At 46.0% G+C, this 9,068-nt stretch overlaps 1 long non-coding RNA gene and 1 pseudogene across 1 annotated transcript; one reads left to right on the forward strand and one right to left on the reverse strand.

Moving 5' to 3' along the window:
* Nucleotides 1–4,660: 4,660 nt before the first annotated feature.
* 4933422A05Rik (RIKEN cDNA 4933422A05 gene) lies at nucleotides 4,661–8,979 on the forward strand. The gene is made up of 5 exons (NR_040715.1): nucleotides 4,661–4,762; nucleotides 6,093–6,153; nucleotides 6,914–7,271; nucleotides 8,037–8,306; nucleotides 8,415–8,979. It is a non-coding gene; the product is annotated as an RIKEN cDNA 4933422A05 gene (long non-coding RNA).
* Gm5614 (predicted gene 5614) lies at nucleotides 5,023–5,426 on the reverse strand (annotated as a pseudogene).
* Nucleotides 8,980–9,068: the final 89 nt, after the last annotated feature.

Consider the following 9,068-nt stretch of genomic DNA (forward strand, 5'->3'; position numbering starts at 1 on the left):
CACAGCAACCTCTCGGACACTCTTGCATTTACAGTCTTTCCTCCCCATGTTCTGCAGTGATTCCTGAACCTTACGAATAGGGGTTGTATTGTAAGATGTATCAGCTGGGACTGGGCTCTACAACGCTACTTTTGATCGGTTGTGGTTTTCTGTAATGATATTCATCTGTTGGAAAGAGATGTTTCCTTGATGAGGGGTAAGAACGCTTATCTGTGGATGAAACGACAAATATTTAGAGTGTAGCAAGACATATGCTGGTTTAGTAAAGTGAACAAACAACAAATTTAAAACACTCAGGCTGGTAGTGCTCACATATATTTTAAAATGCTTTTATTTAGATAGCAATAGATTGGGAGATTTCACAGAAATATCTGGTATAAGTGCTCGCTGTGCAAATCTGAGGCCCTGAGTTCCATCCTCAGTGCCCATTTAAATGCCAGGCACAGTAACTCGCAGTGCCAAGGCTGCAGAGACAAGGATCCCTCGGGCAGTCTAAAAATTTAGAGCTTGATTGAGAAAGACCATGCCATCCTCTGGCCTTTACACACATACACCCACAGGTACATACACATAGATAGGCACATGCACTCGCGCGCGCGCGCGCGCGCGCACACACACACACACACACACACACACACACACACACTCAGGTAGCTAAGCACATATTTGGAGGTTGAATTTGGTCTTTAGATTACTAGTTTGGATCTGTTTAAATGGGTGATTTAGACATTTAGGGAGAGACTTCCTTGAAATTTGTGTTTGGCATTTCTGCTGTATGCAATGCTTGTCTTTTCTAGGGATGGCTTTGGGTAACTCATGACTGATGATATTGGTGCTGCCATTTAATAAGGCCTCCTGCCTTTGTTTCACATGAAGGAGATGGCCGTGCTGAGCACCCATGCAATGGAATGGACCTCCCTGTCGATGGATACATCTAGTTCTTATCCTGGTCTTTGTAAACCTTCTTTTACACAGATACAACTCATAGTTGGGCTGAATTGAAGAAAGTTGGAGTTCGTTGGAAAGTATGGAAAGAAGAGAGTGAAATAGTCAGGGCATGTGAGAAAAGTGACTGGATGTGTGTCCTCATCCTCCTGCTGGCTGTCTTCTTGATGGAAACATCATTCTTTAGTGATAAACTGAATGTTTAGTAGGCTGAGAGAACCCAGGAATGCTCACAGTTCTCATGAACTTTCTCAAGAAACAAAAAAGTGTGACTAGCTCCCTGATGTTCAGAGGAAGATCACTGCCTAGGTTGGCACAACCTCAGAACTTGCCGCATTGGCTATCCTGCTGAGTGTCACCATGAAGTGTCATCATGAAGGTCACACTGCTTTTGTCCGTTAGCTTTCAAATTTTCATTTTTTATTTCTTATACAGGGTCTCACGGCACTCGATTGAGAAAACGCCTCCATAAGATCCAGCTGTAAGGTATTTTCTCATCCCATTGTGGGTGAGGCCACCCCTGGGTTCTAGAAGAGAGCAGGCTGGGAAACCAAGGGGAGCAAGCCAGTAAGGTAGCATTCCTCCATGGCCTCTGCATCAACTCTGACTCCAGGATCCTGCCCTGTTTCAGTTCCTATGCTGACTTCCTTCAAACAGTGTGTGAAAGTGTAAGCTGAATAAGCCCTTTCCTCTCCAGCTTGCAGGCAGCACTGCAGCAGGCAGCTGGAGCAGGAAGCTGAGAAATCCCATCTTTAACCATAAGCATGAAGCAGAGAAAGGAACTGAACGTGGGTTGAGACTATGAACACTGAAAACCTGCTCCTGGGGTGTGCTTTCCTACAGCAAGGCTACACCATCACTCCAAACAGTGCCGTCAACTGGGAGACAAGTGTTCAGACACCCAAACCTATCCAATCCGGGACATTTCTCATTCAGAACACCACAGGACTTTAATACATGAATTTGGAGGCAGAGAGCATGATTCTCTTATACAACATTAATTTTTATTTTTTAAAAATCTAAAAGATAGTCTTTTACTCAGAGTATGTCTTAGTTTGCTTTTTTTGTTTTTATGATAAGCACCATGACCAAAAACAACAACTTGGAGATAAAGGGTTTATTTCGTTTCATAGCTTACAGTGTATCATTGAGGAAAACTAAGGCAGGAACCTGGAGGCAGAAACTGAAGCAGAGAAATCATTCTTACAGGGTTCCTCCCCATGGCTTTGCTCAGTGTGCTCGCTTGTGCAATCCAGGGCCACTTGCCCGGGGGTGACACAGCTTGCCTGCAGAGGACATTTAATCGAGAAAATGCTCCTCAGACTTGGCTTTAATGGGTTGTAAAAATCACTAAATGTGGCCAGGTAGCTGAGCAATATATTGTTAGTCAGGCACTAGTTTTGATATAGGTGTCACCTTGATGTGGGTTATAGCAATGGTTGCCTAAGTTATCTTTTAGAGAAGTGAAGGCTTTCCTGCTGACAGCAATGACCATTTAGACACATGTCAGTGGATGGCTTGGATGATTAAAGGCTTGGCATCTCTTTCTTTATAGTGAATCTGCTTGCTTTTGGGGCCAGATGTCTGCTCAGCTCAGCTCAGCATGCAGACATGCCCATCACTTAAGAAAATGTTTGTCCAGGACTGGGAGTCTGAAACTTTTCTCTTTCTATCTTGAATGGCTGGCAGGAAAGTTTTGGCTTCTAAGGCCAATGGATTGCTTCTATCCAAAATAAGAGTCGCTATGATGTTTTTAGTATTTATGGAGGCAGTACATATTTATGGCTACCTGCATAGCAACTGTCAGGATAGTCCCATTGGAGATCCCTGAAGTGGCAGCTAGAAGTTTCTCAACATAAGCTCCAGTTCTTGCCCCTTGCTTAGGGATGAAAGGGCTCAAACCATAATAAGCTAAGATGATCTTTATTGGAGACAGCCTGGCATCATCTCCTTTGGCTGGCAATCTGAATAAATCTTTCTTGCCCCTGTCTTCAGCTCATTAGACACGTTTCCTATCGGCAAAGAGGAAAAGGTTTAGCAACACTTGATCATCTAAAATCATGGTGTCTGAGTTTGGCAGCAGGCTACACACGTTGTTTGTTTGCCATTATCTGTGCTTCTCAAGATACAGGGACAAGCTTTGCACAGTGTCAGTATGGTAGCCAATGAGGGTTATCCGAGGCTCGATTGATTCAAATTGAAAGACACAGGGACAAGAATTTGACACCTAGAAAATACCACTAATTGGCTTTGATTCAGAAACCCAAATGGCCAATGGGGTGGGCCATGACCTGGTAGGTGCTTGGAGAACTCTCAGGCACTGCTACCTCCCAGGAGCCAGGCAGCAGCCCAAAGGCCAGCCTGGATGTAGGGCATACCAAGGCTGTGCCTATCTTCTAGAGAGAACTGGACTTCCCTGTTGGAGCTTCTCTTCACAGCAGTGTTTGAGGCAGGGAAAACAACGAAGTCCCTTTTCTGTGTTCTCTTATACCTTAGAAAGGGTTTAAATATTTATCAGATCCTTGCTGGGTTGGCCTGCTTAAGCAGTGGGTCTTGCTGTATAAGGTGACATCTGTAATTGTCACAGATACAGTAAGAGGATCTGTTAGCATGGTTTGAGAAACTGGAGGAACCTGTGCCATGCCTAACATGAACTTCACCGGGTTAGAATGTTGATCAACAGCAGTTACATCATGTAACTAGTGTGTGAAGATGGTGTCCCCCTCTTTTCTTCCCCCTTAAAGTCATACATGCACATAATTTAAAAATGAGAACTTGTGATGGGAAATGCCAAAAAGCTGCCCAAGTACAGCTTTGTTGTTAGCCTTCTATGAGATATGTATCTGTGCCTCTGAGAAGTACTGCAGAGTCTGGAGGGGCAGGTGGCTCACCCGAAGCCCACTCTGAGAGCAGTAACTTGCCTCTTGGGTATGTGGGATTTTTTTCAGCCTGGGAATGTTCTACCTAAGCCCACAAATCCATTTTCAGCCTTCAAACTACATGTGTCTTTACATCTGATAACTGGGTCTCCTGCTCAGGGCTTCAAGAGCTCCTTCTATGCCTTCTCATTTGATTGACATCCAGGCTTTTAGAAGGGTTCTGGGCAGACACCCTGCTGAGCTCCACTTTCACCTGCAGATCCAGGTGAGCTTGGCACCCTCCTCCTGTGTGCTGATGACAGTTGGTCTTTTTCCTTGGTTTCTCTGAGCTCTAGATCCCCATGTGTCTCTGCCATGGGCATGATGCTCTTGAAGCTCCGCTATAGCTCTCTCACATCATGTGTTATGTATGCCAGGAAACATTTGTGAACCCCCGAAAGATCACCAAGGAGCTGAATCCAATGCAGTTGCATTAGCGTCTCCTTATTCAAGCTGGAGCTTGGGCTCCCAGGCATCCCTTGCACAGTAGGAAGGTGGAGCCCTGAGCCTAGTTTTAGGCAAGCATGATAGAAGCAAGAAGGGACTATCTGACTGGGGAGCCATTATAACCTTTAACATAATTGGCTGGTACTGGGAACCAAATCATAAACTTAACTTCTGTTTTCTTCCTGTTTGGTGGTTGCTAAGAAGTGAGGTGTTTGTTAGGGGCAGGCTTTTAATCTGGAGAAACAGATTTGTTGGGGAATAACTTGGAAACTGGTACTAGGCACAGGTCTTGTGGAAGGGGGTGGGGGTGGGGTTGGAATCTGGTAACCTGGAAACTGGTGCTAGGTGCCAGTTGGTTAATAACTCACGTTCAACCTTAGGTTAGGTTTTCTAAGATGGAGTCTGAACCCAAACGATTTGGTCTCTCACATGCAGACTGGAATTGAACCTAGGTCATGTAGAAGGACAGCTAATGCTCTTAACCCTTGGGTATCTTTCCAGCACCCTATTTTTTTTTTTTTTTTTGAGGAACATCCATGTTGATTTGATTTCCACTCTGAATGCACTAATATATATTCTCACCAGCAATGATTATAGATGGTAGTGAGCCACCCTATGGTTTCTGGGAATTGAACTCAGGACCTCTGGAACAACAATCAGTACTCTTAATCACCGAGCCATCTCTTCAGCCCTGCTTTCCCCCTTTTCATCTTTTTTTTTTTTTTTTTTTTGTAGGAACCATCTTTTATTGGGGGAGGGCTCATCAATTCTTCTTGGCCGCCAACTTCCTCATGGCTGCCAGCACGTTGCTCAGCTCCTCCCGCTTTCTCTTGGCGCGGATGTGCGTGCCCACTCTCTTCTTGATGAACTTGAGTGCGCGCTTGTCCTTGGACACTTTGAGCAACTCCATGGCTCGCCGCTTGTAGGGCGCGAAGCCGCACACCTCCCGGATCATGTCCTGCACGAACTTGGTGTGTATGGTGGGGCGCCCACGTCGCCGGCTGTGTCTCGGCTTACTGACATTTTTTGTCACCTTGTGGCCCTTGTTGAGGCCCACGGCCATGGGGTAGCACAGAGCCATGGCTGCTGCTCTCCGATGGCGGCCGGGACAGGAAGCTTCATCCTTTCTTTTATTTTACAATATTTTAAATTTATTCATTTCATACATGAATGTAAGATATTTTGATCATGTTCTCCCAGCATCCCCTTCTTTTATTTACTTCTCACTCCCAACAGTTCTGTCTTTCCACTCTCATATCCTTTTTTCTTACTCTTCTCTCATATATAACATCTCAGCCATAGTTTCCCCTTCCTCTTCTCCTCCCAGTCCCTCCATCCCACCTCCCTTCTCCTTCAGATCCACCACTCCTAGAAAGCATCAGATTGTCTTCCAAGCAGCAAGGATGAGGGTCTCAAAGCCCACCCCTACACTTCCTCCAACAAGGCCATGCCTAATAGTGGCTGCCACTCCCTGGGCCAAGCATCTTCAAACCACCACACCTTGTAATATGAAGGTGTTCCTGTGTGGATGAGTTTATTTTGTCAACTCTTCTTTTTCTCAGCAACTACTAACTAACACAAACCATAGATACTTGTCCTTAAAGCTTTGAGACTGTCTACCATCAGCACTTGTAAGTCTCCCAGACCTTTTGAGCTCATTTCCATGTATGGGGTAAAGAGGGAGTCTAGCCAGGCAGCTGATCGTCCTAAAGCCACTTGTGGGGAGAATCTTATTACCTCGTGGTGTTGTTGTGACAAAATTTTCTTTCGTTTTGTTTGAAGGTTACAGTGGATTGAATTATAAACAACGTCATGGGGCAAGATTTCATTTTATGATGACAGTGTAAGTGAAGTGAATTGTCTGATACTGCCACCAGATGGCAGTAGTGCCCCATATTTTGCCTATTTCTTATTTCCACTTCCCCAAAAGTGGGAATAGGTTTTAACCAAATACCAAATATCCTCCACAAATCATTCTTTGTCTTTCTTGCCCTCTTGATGAACTTGACTTTGGCCACTCCAGTGCTGTGACTCTTGTTCCTCTGTTATTGTTTTCTTGGCTAGCTTGAGCCTGACTTTTCTGTTCCACGGTGAAGGGGTGAAATTCGTAGGGAGAGGCCATGCTTTGGGTTGCTGGGGAGGATGTGAAATAGAATTCGATTCAGACTCAGCGATAAGAGGTTCATGATATGAAAAATGGAGAGTTTGATCCAGCTGGTCTCAACTAACAAGAGGCCTGGCAGGAATGTGTGCTCACCGCAGGGCTACAACAGCTTAAGCCAGAGATCCCGGTCTGGTCTCTAGCTCTTGGCTAGTTAACTAGGGCTCAGGGTCTAACAACTTGCCTTGTCCCTCAGTCACATGTACTAGTTGGTAGGTAAGTATGATCTTGACTCATTAATATTATACAGACAAATTATTAGTTTGTCATCTAGTAAATAGCCAAGAGAAAATAAAGGTGATGAGTTTGGAAGGTCCTGATCTAAGGATGGGTTTTGGGTGAGGAAGTGAATAGGAAAAGAGGCCCACTCCCTCCTTTTGCATTGCTTGCTGGGTGAGGAAGGCCCTCCAGGCAGGCCTGCCTCCTGTGCTTCTCTCCACAGGATCTTTGTTGCTCTAAATGCCAGTCTGACAGGAACTTACGGATCCTCAGCTCTTCAGGTCTTTGCACCTCCCAACTTCTGCCTCTGCAGACCTTTGACCCCTGGGTTCAGTGCTACGGGTGCTTTCTCTTCTGCAGCTGGTCAGATGGCCCCAGGGCACCCAGAGAATGCACCGGAAACCCAGGAGTTGGACAGCAGCTTCCCCCAGCACAGAGCCAAGCAGAGGCTGACTCTGACCTGAAGTCTGCGCCCCTTTCAGCACTCTGGGAGCTATTACCACCTGTCCATCAGCGGCATCAAGGAGCCAGGAGTGATGACCTGGACAGTTCAGACTGTGGGAAGAGGTCCGCGCTTTGATGTGAGCCACAAGGTCAGGGAGGGAGCAGGAGGTGAGGGGGGCTTCTGTGGAAGACGCCAGTCTGTCTTCATCACCCCTTTCATCTCTTGATTCTCTGTGACCAGATTCCTCCACCCCCGCCTCGGGATTGCACTAGGCAGCATTGTGGGATTCCTGGTTCTAACACCAGTGCGTGGTCGTGCATGGTAGCCAGACCCACCTGCCTGTTACAGTGGGCATAAGTGGTTCACAGTGAGCATTTTATGCAGGAAATACCCAAGTCTTAGAACCAGAGAAGACAGTTTCCCCTGGGAAGTGGAGCATCGCCGTGTATGGAGGGGGTGCTGTCTTGGACACTGCAATCCTTTACCTCTGCTTCTAACAGGCACCTACTAGGCCTGATCGCACACCAGCAGTTGCAAGGGAATCACCAACTAGAGAGGACCTCCACCCTCACTGGTAGAGAGAGAGGTGGGGAAGGAGATAGGACAGATATGGGGTAGGGGGTGGGAGTTACCACTAGGAGCCAACCCTTTCTCTGTCTTAATTTGTGTGTGTGTGTTCAAATATACGTCTCATGAGTATGGGTGCTCGTAGAAGCCAGGTTTAAGATCTCCTGGAGTTAGTTAACAGTTACAAGCTGCCTGACCAGGGTGCTAGGAACCTAACTTGCGTCTTCTAGAAGAGCAGAAAATGCTTTTAACTGCTGAGCCAACTCTCCAATATCTCCCTGGTCCTTTTTTAGTTTAAACCAGATTTCCCTTGTCTCCTCCTTCTATGAATTAGGAAGAAAAGCCAAGAAGGGAAGAAAGCTTATAGGGCGTGTGATCTGAGTGGAGTCTGGCTTTCCTCACTCACCAGGACCTGAAAATGAGCAGAAATTGGATTTCAGTATTTGGCATCCCTTACCTGTTCAGAACGTTCTAAATGTACTAGCTTGCCTAAGGCTCTCAATAACAGCTGTGCAAGGAATATACTATTTCATTGAGGGGAAACACAAAGCCCAAGAGGGGCCAAATGGTGTCTTAAAGCCACGTCTGTATGCAGCAGAACCAGGTTTGTACTCATTTTGGAATCCTTGTTCTCAGCCTTGTGTTGTCCTGATGATCCAAGTGTTGTAGGAGCTAACACAAGTTTCTTGTCATTTCTTCCCCATCTTTTCAGATCCCAGCTTGTCACTGGCTATGCAGAGCCCTGAGCAAACATGGAGGTGTGTGGCCAGAGCAGGAAAGAGCATCATATCTATCATGGCAACAAGCCAGTCATGTCTCTATGTCCATACTGCTGCTAGCTGGCTGTGCCACAGTCTCTCTTGGCCTCAAGGTCCTTGTCCATCAAACAGGAAGATGAGACAGAGGCTATGATTTGTGTCTCTGGATAATGAAATCCCTGAGGTCTCTTTTATTTCCAAGACCATAAGTTTGGTAGTTAAAATTATTTATTTAGGAGAAGGAATAACACCTTCAGCTATTTGCCTGGAGTTCATAATTCCAGCATCTCAGAGAACAGAACTGAACTTGATATTCAAACTCAGCTTAGAATCCTGACTGCTTGTATGTTTGGTTTCTAAGGTGGGCCCCACATACAAGGTCCTGGCCATTCTAGGCCATTACTGGATGCCCCTCCATTTGCAGCACTGTGGATGACACTCAGGGTTGTTACAACAAAATGTCATAGCATGTGATGTGTGCCATATCTGTGAGATCTCATTAAAGCTTCACCGTAATCCAAAAAGGAGAAATTTGGAGCATGGGGAGATCGAGTTGGGCAGATTGCCCTCTGGGTTGCATCTAGACAGTGAGGAGGAGGCGATGGGAG

This window comes from Mus musculus, chromosome 9 (genome assembly GCF_000001635.26).
Source record: "Mus musculus strain C57BL/6J chromosome 9, GRCm38.p6 C57BL/6J".
In the NCBI taxonomy this organism is placed as follows: Eukaryota; Metazoa; Chordata; class Mammalia; order Rodentia; family Muridae; genus Mus; species Mus musculus.